This window comes from Microplitis demolitor, chromosome 4, assembly GCF_026212275.2.
Source record: "Microplitis demolitor isolate Queensland-Clemson2020A chromosome 4, iyMicDemo2.1a, whole genome shotgun sequence".
In the NCBI taxonomy this organism is placed as follows: Eukaryota; Metazoa; Arthropoda; class Insecta; order Hymenoptera; family Braconidae; genus Microplitis; species Microplitis demolitor.
This window is the reverse complement of record NC_068548.1, coordinates 15629184-15647095: the sequence shown is the minus strand read 5'-3', so window position 1 is coordinate 15647095 and position 17912 is coordinate 15629184. Positions and strand designations below refer to the sequence as shown.

General features: G+C 27.7%; 1 non-coding gene across 1 annotated transcript in view; it reads left to right on the top strand.

Annotated features, from left to right (window-relative positions):
- The first annotated feature begins 16518 nt into the window (after positions 1-16518).
- Positions 16519-17912, top strand: part of LOC128667710 (small subunit ribosomal RNA) — a 1910-nt gene continuing 516 nt past the window's right edge. The window contains exon 1 of the ribosomal RNA XR_008403660.1: positions 16519-17912. This exon is cut by the window's right edge and continues 516 nt beyond it. This is a non-coding gene — a ribosomal RNA (small subunit ribosomal RNA).

Sequence of the window (17912 nt, the reverse complement as noted above, 5' to 3'; positions counted from 1 at the left end):
AAACTAGAAAATTTTTAATGAGTGAACCGAATAGCTAATGATGCTGCTGTCGGTGTCAGCGCTTCCACTTGAGTGTCGATCTATCTAGCCGAACACTTGAACTTGAGTGTCCCTTGAATTGAAATTCCTCGCCTGCACTTGAATCGTCTCTTTTATCTAGTCGTCTTAGGCCCCAACCTCCGATGACCCCTACCTAATTATGCGCACATGACCGATTTACGGTCACCTGCTGCGTGGAATCATCCCTTGTGGTCTAACGCCTAGCTCAGCCAAACTCGGCAATCAGGCTGCGATGAGAAAGATAGAGAAAGACCAAATCAAGACTGAGACAGCGAGAGAGCCGCACTCTCACGTCGTAAACCAACGCTGCCCGGTTATAAAATATAGAATATAAACATAAAATGTATTTATAAATAATTTTTGCCCAAATATTACACAGTGATATTTTTTATAATAATTTAATATTTTTTATAATAATTATAATTATCGGGTAAGGAAATACGGAGTGGGTATTTTTTAAAATGGATGAAAAAATAAAGATGAAGTACCCTTATAATTACTTGGACTCTCATAAGATCTCATAAAATTGATATAAGTATCCCGAGTCGAAATTAAAATAATATTTTGAGCCTCAAAAGCCTCATTTCCTTTGTTGTTGTACTTACCGCTGAATGTAAAACAATATTTCGACCATCAATGTCCTAAAAATAGAGTATAGAGTCATAAATTAGTGTTTTAGAACAGTATTTTGAGCCTCCAAAGCCTACCGTTGCTCACAAAACAATTTTTTTTGGTTCTATAGCCTACCGTGAGAATAAGTAGGTCAATTTTGCAGTTTTACTTGATAGAACATAGACACAGTCGAAACAATTTTCTAAGTCCATTCTTAGACTTTGAAAAATTTTGAAATAGTTGAATATTTCTGAAGTCTAAAAGTAGACTTGAACAATTTTTCCAACCGTGACAAATTATAATTTTCTATGTTTTATCAAGTAAAATTATAAAATAGATCCACTTAATTTATAGAAAATTTTTTAAAGCGGTATAATTTGAGAAATTGTAAGTTTTTAAATAGAGTTTAAATTTAGACATCTAATGTTACAAAAATTGATTAATGAATCATAAAATATGACATGTGAGTAGCAATAAGCATGTGATTTTTTATAAACGTTAGCATATTAAATTGATTCAATATCAAAAGTTCTAATTTTCAATAATTTGGCATAGAGCAAAAATACAGTTTGCACTAAAAAATTTTGTGTTAAAAATTTTTGTGTCGAATATTTGACACTTTTATGTGTCAATTTAACACTTTTGTATATTAATTCTTTAAAAATTATACAAAAAAATTGTTCAATCATTGACACAAAAAAGAACTTTATGATTCTTTTTAAAATTCGTTTTAACAAATGAGAAATAAACATTACGTAAAAATATGAGTAAATTATAAATGATTTTTAATAAAAAATACGTAATTGAATAAATATTTGAACCATTAAATTTTATAGAATTTTATTTATTATTATCTCCAATAATTACAACTATAGTGAGAATTCTCAGAAATTTGAATAAAAATTAATGTAAGTAATAAACAAAAAATTATTCTAGTGAATTAATGATTTGAGTAATTTTCTACTGTAATTCCTGAAATTTTAATAAATTATTAAAAAGAATGATTTTATTTATTTTCAATTTTTCCCGCTCCCGGTAGCCATTTTGGTTTGAATTCCTTTCCCTTTTCCTTCCTTCTCGTTACCTGTTTCGCATCAACCAATAAAAATCTTTCTGACGGTACAAATTTAGGCTCTAGAGGCTTATGTTATGGTCTTAGAACAATAATTTCAACCTAAACATGGTAAAAGCGGACAAAAGTACCAAGTTTATGCCGAAATTATGGTTCTGATGTATAGGTCATCATAATCTAAAACAATAATTTTAGCCTCCTTGCCGTCCCGTAGGACTTAGAGGCTCAAATTATTTTTTTAATTTCGACTCGGGATATGATATAATCTCATAGTATTTGACAAATGAAGTAGGCTTTATCCCTGTTCAGAAAATCTCATAGAATCCAATAGATTCTCATAAATTCCTATTGAGATTTTATAAGAATGAATGAGTTCTATGAGAAGTGCTATAGTTAAGTATAGGGCCTTATACGAACACTGAAAGAAATCTCAGTAGTTGCCATAACTAAAAAGAGACAACTATTTTAATTTAGTTAGTGTAACGAATTCAAATAGTTATTGTAACTATTTATTATTCAGATGACTTTAAAAAAATATTTAAAGTAACTAAAATTATTTTGTTATTTATTTTTAGTTATCGCTATAATTAAAGTTTAGTAGTCACAACAAATACTAACTAGTTGAATCAAATATTATTTGGTACTCAATTTAACTAAAAAAAATCGTAGCAGTAATTATATACTTTTAAATATTTCGAAATAGTTGATTCAACGATTTTTTTTAAGTTGTATCCGTATATCACTATATTTTTGCTGTTAATGTAACAAGTTTCAGATAGTAGTGGTAAAACATTTTACATGGTTGTATCCAACTATTTTTATTTAGTTGTTGTAACTACTTTAAATAGTTATGATAATTATTTATTATTCAAATGACTTTAAAAAAATAGTTGAAGTAACTAAAATTATTTTGTTATTTATTTTTAGTTATCGCTACAATAAAAGTTTAGTAGTCATAACAAATACTAACTAGTTGAATCAAATATTTTTTGGTACTCAATCTAACTAAAAAAAATCGTAGCAGCAACTATATATTTTTAACTATTTCGAAATAGTTGATCCAATGAATTTTTTAAAGTTGTATCCGTATATCACTATATTTTTGCTGTTGATGTAACAATTTTGAATAGTAGTGGTAAAACATTTTACATAGTTCTATCCAAGTATTTTTATTTAGTTGGTGTAACTAATTTAAATAGTTATGATAATTATTTATTGTTCAGATGCCTTAAAAAAATAGTTGAAGTAACTAAAATTATTTTGTTATTTATTTTTAGTTATCGCTACAATAAAAGTTTAGTAGTCATAACAAATACTAACTAGTTGAATCAAATATTTTTTGGTACTCAATCTAACTAAAAAAAATCGTAGCAGCAACTATATATTTTTAACTATTTCGAAATAGTTGATCCAATGAATTTTTTAAAGTTGTATCCGTATATCACTATATTTTTGCTGTTGATGTAACAATTTTAAATAGTAGTGGTAAAACATTTTACATAGTTCTATCCAAGTATTTTTATTTAGTTGGTGTAACTAATTTAAATAGTTATGATAATTATTTATTGTTCAGATGCCTTAAAAAAATAGTTGAAGTAACTAAAATTATTTTGTTATTTATTTTTAGTTATCGCTACAATAAAAGTTTAGTAGTCATAACAAATACTAACTAGTTGAATCAAATATTTTTTGGTACTCAATCAAACTAAAAAAAATCGTAGCAGCAACTATATATTTTTAACTATTTCGAAATAGTTGATCCAATGAATTTTTTAAAGTTGTATCCGTATATCACTATATTTTTGCTGTTGATGTAACAATTTTAAATAGTAGTGGTAAAACATTTTACATAGTTCTATCCAAGTATTTTTATTTAGTTGGTGTAACTAATTTAAATAGTTATGATAATTATTTATTGTTCAGATGCCTTAAAAAAATAGTTGAAGTAACTAAAATTATTTTGTTATTTATTTTTAGTTATCGCTACAATAAAAGTTTAGTAGTCATAACAAATACTAACTAGTTGAATCAAATATTTTTTGGTACTCAATCTAACTAAAAAAAATCGTAGCAGCAACTATATATTTTTAACTATTTCGAAATAGTTGATTCAATGAATTTTTTAAAGTTGTATCCATATATCACTATATTTTTGCTGTTGATGTAACAATTTTAAATAGTAGTGGTAAAAAATTTTACATAGTTCTATCCAAGTATTTTTATTTAGTTGGTGTAACTAACTTAAATAGTTATGATAATTATTTATTGTTCAGATGCCTTAAAAAAATAGTTTAAGTAGCTAAAATTAGTTTGTTGTTTATTTTTAGTTATCGCTACAATAAAAGTTTAGTAGTCATAACAAATACTAACTAGTTGAATCAAATATTTTTTGGTACTCAATCTTACTAAAAAAAATCGTAGCAGCAACTATATATTTTTAACTATTTCGAAATAGTTGATTCAATGAATTTTTTAAAGTTGTATCCATGTATCACTATATTTTTGCTGTTAATGTAACAATTTTAAATAGTAGTGGTGAAAAATTTTACATAGTTCTATCCAAGTATTTTTATTTAGTTGGTGTAACTAATTTAAATAGTTATGATAATTATTTATTGTTCAGATGCCTTAAAAAAATAGTTTAAGTAGCTAAAATTAGTTTGTTGTTTATTTTTAGTTATCGCTACAATAAAAGTTTAGTAGTCATAACAAATACTAACTAGTTGAATCAAATATTTTTTGGTACTTAATCAAACTAAAATTGGGACTTAGAAAAAATTTCGGGGTTAAAATAATATATTATTTCGATATGATCTACATATAAATCGTTAAATTTGCGTTCGACAAGTATTATTATTATTTTTTTTTTTTTTTTGAGCACCGAAATCTTTTCAGTCCCGAAACTTAAAATTTTTCTAAGTCTGAAAAGTCTAAATTGTTCGAAGTTTCTGAGCCCAAAATTTATAAGACAAAAAAATTTGGCCAAAATTTGTGTATGTCAGTCGATTCGGAGTTTCGTGACATGAACTTCTGTTTTATAATCAAAATATATTTTTTTTAGCGTGATATGTGAATTTTTTTAAGTCCTGAAAGTTAATTTGTGAGCGAAAACAATGGTTGCCGTAACTAAATTAATTTTGTTGCTGTAACGAAGTGAGTACTTGTACGCTTAGCTTATAAGTTAAGTAACGTCTATGTCTACTCATCGGCCGTGTGGCGTAGCGGTACATCGTCGGTCTTGCGTGCGTAGGGCGCTAGGTTCGAATCCTTCTTAGGGCGACTGCGAAATAATTATTTAAGAAGCATAGGAAGGTTGTTAAAAATATAAGTTTAAGCGCGTGTGTCAGATAAATTTGACAAAAATATACATAAGCCACCTCCCATCACAAAAAAAAAAAAAAATCATATAAAATGAAATAAACTTAAAAGCCTCGAAAAAAAAAAAATAAATAAATAACCTAACAAACCGTTAAAATTAACATTGTAAACAAAAAATAATTTTTTTTTCCTTAAAATCCACTAAATTTCCATGGAGACAACAACTAAGTTTTTTTTGTTAGATGAAATATAATTTCATCACACTGGTAAATAAAAATTAGTTGTTCTCATAACTACATATATATGGTTAGCCGTACTATCCTACTTTAATTACTGTAGCTAAATATTATTTGTGTAAGTAATTATGAAATAATGTTAATATTCACTATTATTTTATAGTTTTAGCATCTTTAAAAATTTCGTTATGTTTAGTAAAAAATCTCAGTTGATTTAACGATTAGGGTTTAGTTCTTTGAATGACTGCTTTGAATTAAATATAACTATTTTTAGTCAGTTACATTAACAGTTAAAACGTTGAATTAACTACAAAATAGTAACTGCAACTAAATTTAATTGTTATATTAACTAAAATTGATTTGTTATCGTAACTAAGAAAATATATTTGTATCCGTATATCACTATTTTTTTGTAGTTGCAGTTACTGATTTTTTCTCTCAGTGAACAGCTATAAGAATCTATCGGATTTTGTAAGCAGGGATTTTAAGTGATATGAAAATTCCTGAAGTTATAGTTATTGAGGGAAAATCATACGTACAAACAATGAAATAATGATTTAGTTATAATAAATTAGCAATTTATTATTTTACCTCTGAATTAAACTATATAACTATAAATCTATTAGAAAAATTATTAATATAGCAATTGAATTAATCAGTTAAATTCTCTAGACAATCGCTAAAAAAAAAATTAAACTAAATATTTTTAAAAAATTAATGACATATGTGTTGATTTTTCAACTTAAAGAATTTTCTGTATAATGATAGATTTTGTTAGTCAAAAATATGTTAACTGAATAAATGAAATTTACTGAAAACACATTCATATATTTCAAAAACTATAAACATTTTAAAATTAATTTTTATATTTACTGAATTTTTTTTTCTATTATACTATTAAAATGTACAATTCAGTTCAAACTCAATTCAACGAAACAAATTTTTTGAATAGAACAAAAGACCCGAAAAGGTCTTAAAATATTTCAAAACTAAAATCAAATCATAGAATCTCATATTTTATCGTATAAATACAATAGAATCATGATAAATTCTTATACATCATACACTGACATGATGCTGAAGTTAGTTGCCGTTTAATAATTTTTTGATTTTTTTTTAAACAATAAATTATACAACAAAAATATTTGCAAAAAATGCACCTTTAGTTTTTTAAATTTTCTACATGTGCATATTGTTAGTTTTTGTTTTTTTGTAATTTATTTGTTTAAAAAAAAATCCGAAAATTACTAATTGTCTGCTAACTTCAGGGTCATAAACTGACGAATAATTATGCAATAGTTTTTTTGTTTTAATTATTATAGTGACAATAAATAGTTAACTAACCTGCTTTGAATGAAACAGTACACTGTTCTGTTTTGTGACCAATTTTGATATTAAATTTTTTTGTAGGCAAAGCATCCGCTCTAAATCTTTGAATCTCAGTTACGTTCACTATTTTTAGTTCATTTGTCCTGAGAATTTTGATGTAAGCAAACACCTTATCACTATAAACAATTTTTATAAATTTAAAAAATAAAAATTCTATTATTCTTAAATCTACAACCTTTGTGTTATACATGCACGCTTTGCTTTTCATTGGACAAAATAAACGCACATTGCACGTGAATAATAGGAGGATAACATACACTTGACTCGCTCGCAAGCATATGCTTGACTACGCTCTCTTATCTAATGCCCACAATGTGGAGGAGAACGAGTAGGGGGGGGGACTACCCCTTTTCATGATTCCTCAAATGTATAAGAGATGTAGCCCGTACTGGCACGTGGCCCAATTGGGACGATAGCCAAAAGGAAAAAAATGATACAACCCGTCAACACTCGCGTTATGACATTTTTTCACAAGTACCAATATTCCCCTTATACACGCTGAGAATTTTATGATAATGATTATCATCTCATGGTGGTTAAATTTTTTTTTCTCGCGATACTTATTGATAATAAAAAAAAATTAATTTTACCACCATGAAATAATAATCATTATCAGAAAATTCTCAGCGTGTAGGATGCCGCTGCAGTGCAAGTGAGACACTAAAAAAAAAAAAAAACACGAGTGGTTTATGTGCTGAATCGTTTTCGGTTGTCAATCGTTCAATTATTGTAGATGATGCAGGTGCAGAGTATGATTGCATAAAATGATACAAGTATACACAGATTGTAATAAAATTCTAAAAAAAAATTGATTTTCTTAACTTTGTAATTTGGATGAATGATAGTTACAAATATCGACTTTTAAAATGTCTGTTTATTTTTTTATGCAATATTTTAAAATGTTTTTTATTTTATTACTAAAAAAAATTTAGAATTAAGCAACAATTTTTTAGTTAATATGTTCCATACTAATTAGAATTACACCAAAAACAGCACAGCTGTGATAGATTGCGCCAAGTACACGTTCAAATTGCAATAATATATTTACTATTCTACAAAAATATTTGAAATCACTAAATAATGCCAAATTAAGATATAACATTCTGCAATAAAACAGTTGATAGATCGGTTCAATTAATATAGATGTATTTAATACAAAAAAGAAATAGGTAAAAAAGACGGAAATCATTAAAATATCAAGTATTTGGAATTTTTTTTAATTAAAAAAGAAAAAAAAATTTTTTAGAAAATATACAAATGAAAAAAAAAATTAGTTGAACGTACTTGGTGTGCGTTAACGCAAAAAATTTGTTATGTCATAATTTGTGAATGTTTTACAATCAGATGATATACTTATTTCGCTTTAATAACGCAGAACAAGAACGTTCAACTTATTTTTTTTTTTATTTGTATATTTTCTAAAAAATTTTTTTTTTTTTTTTTAATTAAAAAAAATTCCAAATACTTAATATTTTAATGATTTCCGTCTTTTTTACCAATTTCTTTTTTGTATTAAGTACATCTATATCAATTGAAACGATCTATCAACTGTTTTATTGCAGAATGTTATATCTTAACTTGGCATTATTTAGTGATTTCAAATATTTTTGTAGAATAGTATATATATTATTGCAATTTGAACGTGTACTTGGCGCAATCTATTACAGCTGTGCTGTTTTTGGTGTGATCTGAGAATACAGTAAATGAACAAAAATTTATCGAATGATATTTCAACGGACCCAAATTACGGTAGAATACGTTGATTTCACCGTAAAAATACTGATTCACCGTAAAGCACGGTGGATTTACTACAATATACGGTTGATTTACCGTAAATCCATGGCAAGTTCATCGTAATTTACTGTAGATCGGTACTTTTACGGTAGAAATACGACAAAGACGCCGTAGTTTACGGTAAATTCGCTGTATTTTGCGGTAAATGTATCGTAATTTACGGGAGTTCCGCTGAAGTTTTACGGTAGCCTTGCAATGGAATAGGTAAATTTACCGTAAATTATGTCCGCCAGGGTAGGCATTAAATATATTGTATCCTCATAACTTTGAATTTTATTAAACTTTTAAAATTATATACAATTGTAAATTATTGTTTGTAAGAAAAAATAGATTTCCGAAAAAAAAAAGTTTAGATCGAGCTAAATCTAATTAGAACTACAAAGATCGTAGTTTTATACGATTTAGATCTGCATTGTTCATCACAGAAAAAAAAGTTAGCTTGGTCCAAGATAAGTAGGGTCGACAAAAATGTGCCAAGAGCCTGTAAAGAATATTTCATGTTGAGGTTGGCCGAATTTCAGGTTACCAAATATTGAACACTAAACTATAAGAGGGAGTAGCGTATTATGAAAACTGGTATGACAAAGTGAAATTTCTCGAAAAATATAGCAAGGACTGCAAGATGGCAGGCTAGTGACCGAATAATGGGTCTGTATAATTTCGCCAAGAATGTTTAAACAGAATCGTTCGAGCATACGAATGGATAACAGATAAAAATGATGAACTTCTTATACTTACGTACTGCTCTAGGTGCTGTAGGCGGCTAGGACTTCGGACGGTTCATACAGTTAATTTATAAATATAATTGGTTAAGCTCTGTAATTATTCGTTGGTGAGTGTAATAAGCAGCACGTTACCTGGTGTTAATTGATTCTACATTATTTAAGCTAATTAAAATGAACTTATCTATTTATGGCTACCAAACTGGGGTTTTTAGTCTGCTAGGACTCCACAAAGTTCATACGGTTTACTTATAAATACAATCAACCAAGCTCTGTAATTATTCGTGGGTGGCTGAAATAAGCAGCTCAAGGAGCTCGAAAATATTAGTATGAATACATTTTTGAGATCAAGGAGCTCGAAAGTATTAGTAACAATACATTTTCGAGCTCAAAAATATCCTTGCTTCCCTGTTTTTTATAAGCTTTTCAAGCTCAAAAGAGTTTTCTTTCATGTTAAAGTTTGTAATTTTAGAATCGAAAATAATTAATGAATCAGCGCTCTTCAAATATTTATTCATGAATGGTTATGTTTTTAAAAAGAAAACGAGGTATAACTTTGCTCCTGTCAGGATTAACCCATCAACTTTTTTTGTTCATTATGATGCCCTCTAGAAGAAAAAGCCATAAAAAATCCTGGAAATAATTTATTTTTTGAGTTCAGACCCATATTAGGATAAGTTAGGAAGAATAAAGAAAAATGAGGATGAAACTTTCCATGGCTTTCCATGAAGAGTAGCTCCATATTAGGATATAGTAAAATTAAAAGTAACAATTATAGTCTTTCAATTATTATTAAGTTTCACAATAGTATTTTATACACTCTAATTTTTTTTTTTTTGAAATCATTTAGCAATTATCATCACTTTTAGTATTTTTTATTTATCTGACAACACTGTAGAATACAAGTATAAATGATTATCGCGCTGACTCTGATTAATAAAAATGGATGCTGATTTATCCGATCTTTTAGACAGGTGGAAAGTTTCTTTCTGTTTTAAATTCATTATTTTCCGATAGCGCGTGTGAGCGCTCTTGACATATTTTACTAATAAGTATAATAATAATAAGTATATAATATCTTAACTATTAAGATATTATATTTACGGGAAATTTAGGTAGCTTCATTTCTAACTCGATAAAAAATGTTTAAATCCAAGCATATATGATTGGATCCAAACAGTTAGATATGCTTGGATCCGAATTTTTGCGCGATCTAAGCGGATCCAACGAGATCTCATTATATCTAAGCATATTCAAACAGATTTTCAAATATCAAAAGAGATCCAAACAGATCTCACTATATTCACGAATATACGTGTATCCAAGCAGATCTGCCTAAATGTCGATCTCTAAAGAAATCTGTATTGATTAAAGCACATATATCTAAAGAACACTACATTTTAATGAATGCATGTATAAATTTTTTTTTAACTTTAGACCATTCTAAAAACAATATCTACCCACATCTTGGATCTTATTGCTATTACCTCTTAATGCTTTTGATGAACCTAATGTATAACATATATCAAAGGTCGATTGATATTTAAGTAAAAAAAATAGATGTGACCAAATATGACTAAATATAGACATACATTTTTGGATATAGTCATAAATTCTTGGATATATGTATATCTGCTTGGATATGAATTATTTTTACATCAATATACCCACATAAATACAGTTGGGTCTGAGCAGATATAATTATATGTACTTATATATGTTTGAATATAAGTATATCTGCTTATATATAGTTGGATCTAAGCAGATATAACTATATATCTTTGTATATGCTTGGATATAAGCATATCTGCATGAATATTGATTTTGATATCTGCTTATATATAGTTGGATCTGAGCAGATATATTTGTATATGCTTGGATATGCGTATATATACTGGGATATCAATCTTAATACATCTCTATATCTGCTTATATATGATAAGATTTGAGCAGATATAATTATACATGTTTATATCTAGCAAGATCAAATATTTGGATGTATTTGGATATAAACAGATATAACGAGATCCAGACATATCTGGTTGGATCCAAACGTTTTTTATCGGGAAGAAACATCGGTTTAAATATAATCGCAGTTCTAATTGAAAGTAACCAAAATATCTATTCAATATTAAGTGATATTTAATTAAATAGAATAGATTACTCAAGTATATGATCTATTTGTATTAAATACTCTAAAATTTCGTCACTGCTTAAATTATGACTTTATATATTTATTATCAATAATATATCGCGTTACTAAAACCATAAGGGCGTATCTCAAAATATACGCCCTTTTGGTTTTGCAGAACCAAAAGGGCGTATAAAAATTTTTTTTTTTTGCTCCAATCAATGTAAAAATATTGAAGACATTAAAATCTATGGAAAAAACGAAAAAAAAAATTTTTTTGTTTTATGCCCTTTTGGTTTTAAGCAAAAATTTTTTTAAAGTCATAAGGGCGTATCCTATTTTTTCGGTTTATTATTAATTATAGGTCAGAGTAAGAAAAAAAATTGCAAGGGTAATAAAAATTATCACTCCACAATTTAATTTATATGAAGAAATATTTATTTAAGTGAAAAAACAAATAAAAAATAGAGAAAAAATAAATTCATCAGGGTTTTAGTCCTATACCATCTCCATCTTCAGGATCATCTGTACCTAAGAGTATAAAAAAAAAATTTTTTAATTTTTTTTAGAACATAACTTGACAATAATAAAAAAATTTATAAACTATTACCATCGCTGAAAATTAATCTTTAATAATATTGATAATATTTTTGTGGGACGATGCCTGATGGACAAAAATGATTTAGGTCATTAAACTTGCTTCAATATATTGGTATTCTAGAACAATAACAATTCTCAAGAACAACGGCAATTGATTTTTGAAAATAAAAAGAAAAAAAAACAGGAAACAGAAAATGAAACCTTACTTGAAAAATGAAAAAATGCACCTTTGAAAAATTGAACAATCTAAATGTGCATTTTTTTAATTTGATTAAATTAAATTTCACAGCACTCATAGAATTTAGAATTTTTTAGATGAATTTTTTTCGTTCTCGAATTATACATATTTTTTACATCAATTGTTGAATTAAAAAAATTGTGACAAGATTCGATCAAAATTAAATAAAGAAATTTGGTTTTTTATTTAAATAAATATTTGTTCAGATAAATTAAGTTGTGGAGTGATAATTTTTATTATCCTTGCAATTTTTTTTCTTACTCTGACCTACAATTAATAATAAACCGAAAAAATAGGATACGCCCTTATGACTTTAAAAAAATTTTTGCTTAAAACCAAAAGGGCATAAAACATAAAAATTTTTTTTTTTCGTTTTTTCCATAGATTTTAATGTTTTCAATATTTTTACATTGATTGGAGCAAAAAAAAATTTTATACGCCCTTTTGGTTCTGCAGAACCAAAAGGGCGTATATTTTGAGATACGCCCTTTTGGTTTTAGTAACGCGATATCTTTAATATAAATAAGATCTTATTAAAAAGTATCAACTCCATAAGTATATTTAATATGAAGAAATTGTTTTTTCAGTGTATGTTTGATTGATATTAATGAACTCATCCTGGTATTGTATGTATATTTATTACTTATATTCACAATCTTGTCATATACTGATCGTGGTTTTTTTTTTATTTAATATTATCTTATGTATAAAAATACAACAATTGAAAATCATTCTTTGCTTAATATTCATCCAACTCAAAGTTTCTAACATACTGTTTACACTTGTATATTTTTCACTCCTAATACCTGTCTCATAGCTCTATTTTAAATTTTCTATAGCTTATCAATATCACCTTTATAATAATTCAACATGATACTACTAGAGTAATCTATATGTGGAGCAATTACGGTTTTATATATTAAATTTCTTGCATAACAACTCACTGAGTATCCTAATCCGTACCTAACATTTAATTTTAATTTCCTACTCTATATTCAATACGTTTCTGAAAAAGTTGTACATAAATGTTCTATTTATAAAATAAATGAAATTTCTACATCTTGTAAATGTAAAACTTTAAAAAATTTACCATTAAGTCTTTTTTTTTTTTTTTTTTTTTTTTTTTTTTTTTTTTTTTGTGAAGAATTCAATTTCCAACAAAATACTTCAGAAAATGCCGCAATTAGTGTCCCAATAACTTAAAATTGAGCTGGGCGTTGGTGCTCCTCGATTCTAAATTATCTTTTTTAATCAGGGAGAACTGAAAAATAATCATCACTTTTCTTATGCTTATTGAATGAAATATCTCATAATATTCCTGGTTAAAAATACTGATTGAAAAGACTTGAGAAGCGGTCACTCCATGTAAACTTTATATCTATATATACCAACAAAAGAATTGAAATTATTGAAAAGAATTCGAATTTCATGATTTTTAATTCTTTTCAATCAATATTTTTAAACATGGATTTTACAAATTACTAAGAAATAAAATCAAAGGCTGAAAGTTGGAGAGAATTTTTAATTTAACACGTACAAAAATAATTAGCTTAATGAGCAAAAAAATAAATTTGTACCGGTAATGAATAAACTTTTATATATTATACATAAGTTTTCAAACCAATATAATAAATTTTTAAAAAAACTAGAGGATTCATACAAAACACATATAATTATTAAAAACTGAGGTTATACTTGAATCAATAAGTTTCCTTGTTGATAAAATTTTCAATTTTCTCACTAATAAGTTCAAAGTAGAATATTACTGATCGATCAAAAAATATATAATAGTTAGTATTCTAACATATGCAGTACTAGCAACGAATTATTTTTAAAATCATATATTATTTTATTAAATATAAGCTTGAAACGATGTACAATAAAACTAATAAATTAAGTTATGACTAATTAATTTATTTAGATTAATAAATGAGTAAAATAAAACAAAAAATCGTTGAAACATGAAAATGATATCTGCCAGGCTAGAAATAACATATTCAACAACAGGTAACGGTTGCCTAACGTTAATTCAGTATATCTTGATCAACATAACTTAGATATTTATGATTTATAATTACGAAATTTTTTTGATTTTCATAATTTATTTCTTAGTTTAATATTAATAATTATTGAATAAAAATTAAGTTCCTATAAATATTTATAATGATTCATTATGATAATATTAGTATACATTGTTCGTATATTTATATTATTATGGTTAGAAAACAAATTAATTTATTATTAAGCTGTTGTATATGCAGAAATACTGATTAAATAACTTTTTTTGTCTAAATACATTCATCTGAATAATTAATATATATGTTTAATTATTTTTTTGCGGAAAATAAAATTAGATTACCACTATTTGAAAAAAAAAAAAAAAAAAAAGTAGTTCTATCTAATTTTAAATTCAATCAAAATGAAACAAATCATCATTTAAAAGATTAAGGCAACAGAGGTAAAAGCTAATAAACCAAAAATTTTATTGAAGTTAATCTAAAGATAATTTTTTCTATAGATACATTTTAATTACTTAAAATCAATTTTAATTTTAAACTAGTTTAGAATTTGAATTCATAAAAATAACTAAATAACAGAATTTCATGTCATTTTATGTTTTTAGTTAATATATATCAGTAAAAAAAAAAAATCAAAAGTTGGTTTATAATCCCTGATTAAACAAAACGATTTGTGACGATTAAAAACGATTAAAAATTAAATCATCATTAATCGTCTTTAATCGTCATGGATTTTCAGATTTAATCGTCCTAAATCGTCAAAAGACGATTTATTATTTTACGATTAAAAACGATTCATGACGATTTGAAATTGTAAATCGTCATGAATCGTCTTTAATCGCAAAATAATATTGTAATTTCTGGTTCTGATTGAAGATTAAAAACGATTCACGACGATTAAAAACGATTAAAAATTTAATTGTCGTGAATCGTCAATTGACGGTTCGCGACGATTTCAAACGATTAAAAACTTAATCGTTTTTAATCCTCTCGAATCGTCAGTTGACGATTCACGACGATTAAAAACGATTAAAAATTTAATCGTTTTTAATCTTCTTTAATAATCAATTGACGATTCACGACGATTTAAAACGATTAAAAATTTAATCGTTTTTAATCATCAATTGACGATTCTTGACGATTTGTGACGATTAAAACAGTTTTAATCGTCACAAATCGTTTTGTTTAATCAGGGATGAAATTACCATATATTTTAATGCAATTGTATTAAAATTTTATATTAATTGAAACAATGTTTAACATAAGTCAAATCAAAATTATTTACTTATTATAATTAAATATATAAATAAAAAATGAATATAAAAGTTGAAAATGACTTATTAGAAAGTTGTATAATTTTTAATTCGTTTTCGGATATTTAGCTGTATAAAATAAAAAAAATTTAGTATACTCCACTATAGTTTAATAATTTTTCATAATATAAGAGTATGTAATATATGTATGAAAAAATTTGAAATGAGCGTAATTTTTTTTTCTTTTTTTCAAGTAAGTATAGTAAAAGTGATTGTATATTAATAAAAAATTTATAAAATATAATACATATTGATAAATATAATTAGAGTTTATTTAAAAAGTATATAACTTTTTAATTAAAAATATCAAATAATTAAAGCAAAAAAATTATTTACGTACTCAATTAAAAAAAAAAAAAAACAATAATAAACTGTTAGTGTTATAAATGTAAAAATTTTTCAAGTATCGACATGTAATTTAGATGCAGGGAGACATCGTAGTATCCGCCGTGACCGAGGCAGCTGTTAGTTAGTTAAAAAACCCGATATTTTTTTACGCCGGCTGGTACTAGTATGAAAGAGTAGTCAGTTGAAGCGGGTCGAGTAAGAACTGACAAATACTGACTACGGCAAGTTGTATACCATTAACGTAACACTACCACGGGTCGATGTCTATGACTGAATGACTCTTTATGTGGTAAATCGCTACGGCGTTTATATAATATTATGTATAACTTAAAAAAAGTGTACAAATATGAAACTGAGTATTGACTTACTTGTTTCCGAGCAAGAATAAAATATCACGTTTACGTGTATAAAAACCAAGTCGCTTTGATAAAAATATCTAGCGAGAGTAATATTTACAAAAATGAGAGGATGTTTGAAAAATAAAATTATTATTCAATTTTGTGAATAAATAATATAGATTCAAAAATTTAAAAGTGTTGTATGAAGCAAATGCTTACAAACAGCACCACTTTAACAACAGATAGAATTTTTCAAATACTATCTTGTATGTACAAAGTGAAAAAGGAGTAATTCTGATGTTTTATTAAACCTAAAACATATATGAAGCTCCCTGGTTGATCCTGCCAGTAGTCATATGCTTGTCTCAAAGATTAAGCCATGCATGTCTCAGTACATGCCGTATTAAGGTGAAACCGCGAATGGCTCATTAAATCAGTTATGGTTCCTTAGATCGTACCCACATTTACTTGGATAACTGTGGTAATTCTAGAGCTAATACATGCAAACCAGAGTTCCGACCAGAGATGGAAGGAACGCTTTTATTAGATCAAAACCAATCGGTGGCTTGTCCATCGTTACTTTTGGTGACTCTGAATAACTTTCTGCTGATCGTATGGTCTAGTACCGACGACGAATCTTTCAAATGTCTGCCTTATCAACTGTCGATGGTAGGTTCTGCGCCTACCATGGTTGTAACGGGTAACGGGGAATCAGGGTTCGATTCCGGAGAGGGAGCCTGAGAAACGGCTACCACATCCAAGGAAGGCAGCAGGCGCGCAAATTACCCACTCCCGGCACGGGGAGGTAGTGACGAAAAATAACGATACGGGACTCATCCGAGGCCCCGTAATCGGAATGAATACACTTTAAATCCTTTAATGAGGATCCATTGGAGGGCAAGTCTGGTGCCAGCAGCCGCGGTAATTCCAGCTCCAATAGCGTATATTAAAGTTGTTGCGGTTAAAAAGCTCGTAGTTGAATCTGTGTTTCGTACTGTTGGTTCATCGCTCGCGGTGTCAACTGGCATGTTACGAAACGTCCTACCGGTGGATTTAGCTAAGGTCAAACTTTGCGGTCCAATTTAATCCTATCGCGGTGCTCTTAATTGAGTGTCGAGGTAGGCCGGTACGTTTACTTTGAACAAATTAGAGTGCTTAAAGCAGGCTTATTTTGCCTGAATACTGTGTGCATGGAATAATAGAATAGGACCTCGGTTCTATTTTGTTGGTTTTCGGAATACCGAGGTAATGATTAATAGGGACAGATGGGGGCATTCGTATTGCGACGTTAGAGGTGAAATTCTTGGATCGTCGCAAGACGAACAGAAGCGAAAGCATTTGCCAAAAATGTTTTCATTAATCAAGAACGAAAGTTAGAGGTTCGAAGGCGATCAGATACCGCCCTAGTTCTAACCATAAACGATGCCAGCTAGCGATCCGCCGATGTTCCTCCGATGACTCGGCGGGCAGCTTCCGGGAAACCAAAGCTTTTGGGTTCCGGGGGAAGTATGGTTGCAAAGCTGAAACTTAAAGGAATTGACGGAAGGGCACCACCAGGAGTGGAGCCTGCGGCTTAATTTGACTCAACACGGGAAACCTCACCAGGCCCGGACACCGGAAGGATTGACAGATTGATAGCTCTTTCTTGATTCGGTGGGTGGTGGTGCATGGCCGTTCTTAGTTGGTGGAGCGATTTGTCTGGTTAATTCCGATAACGAACGAG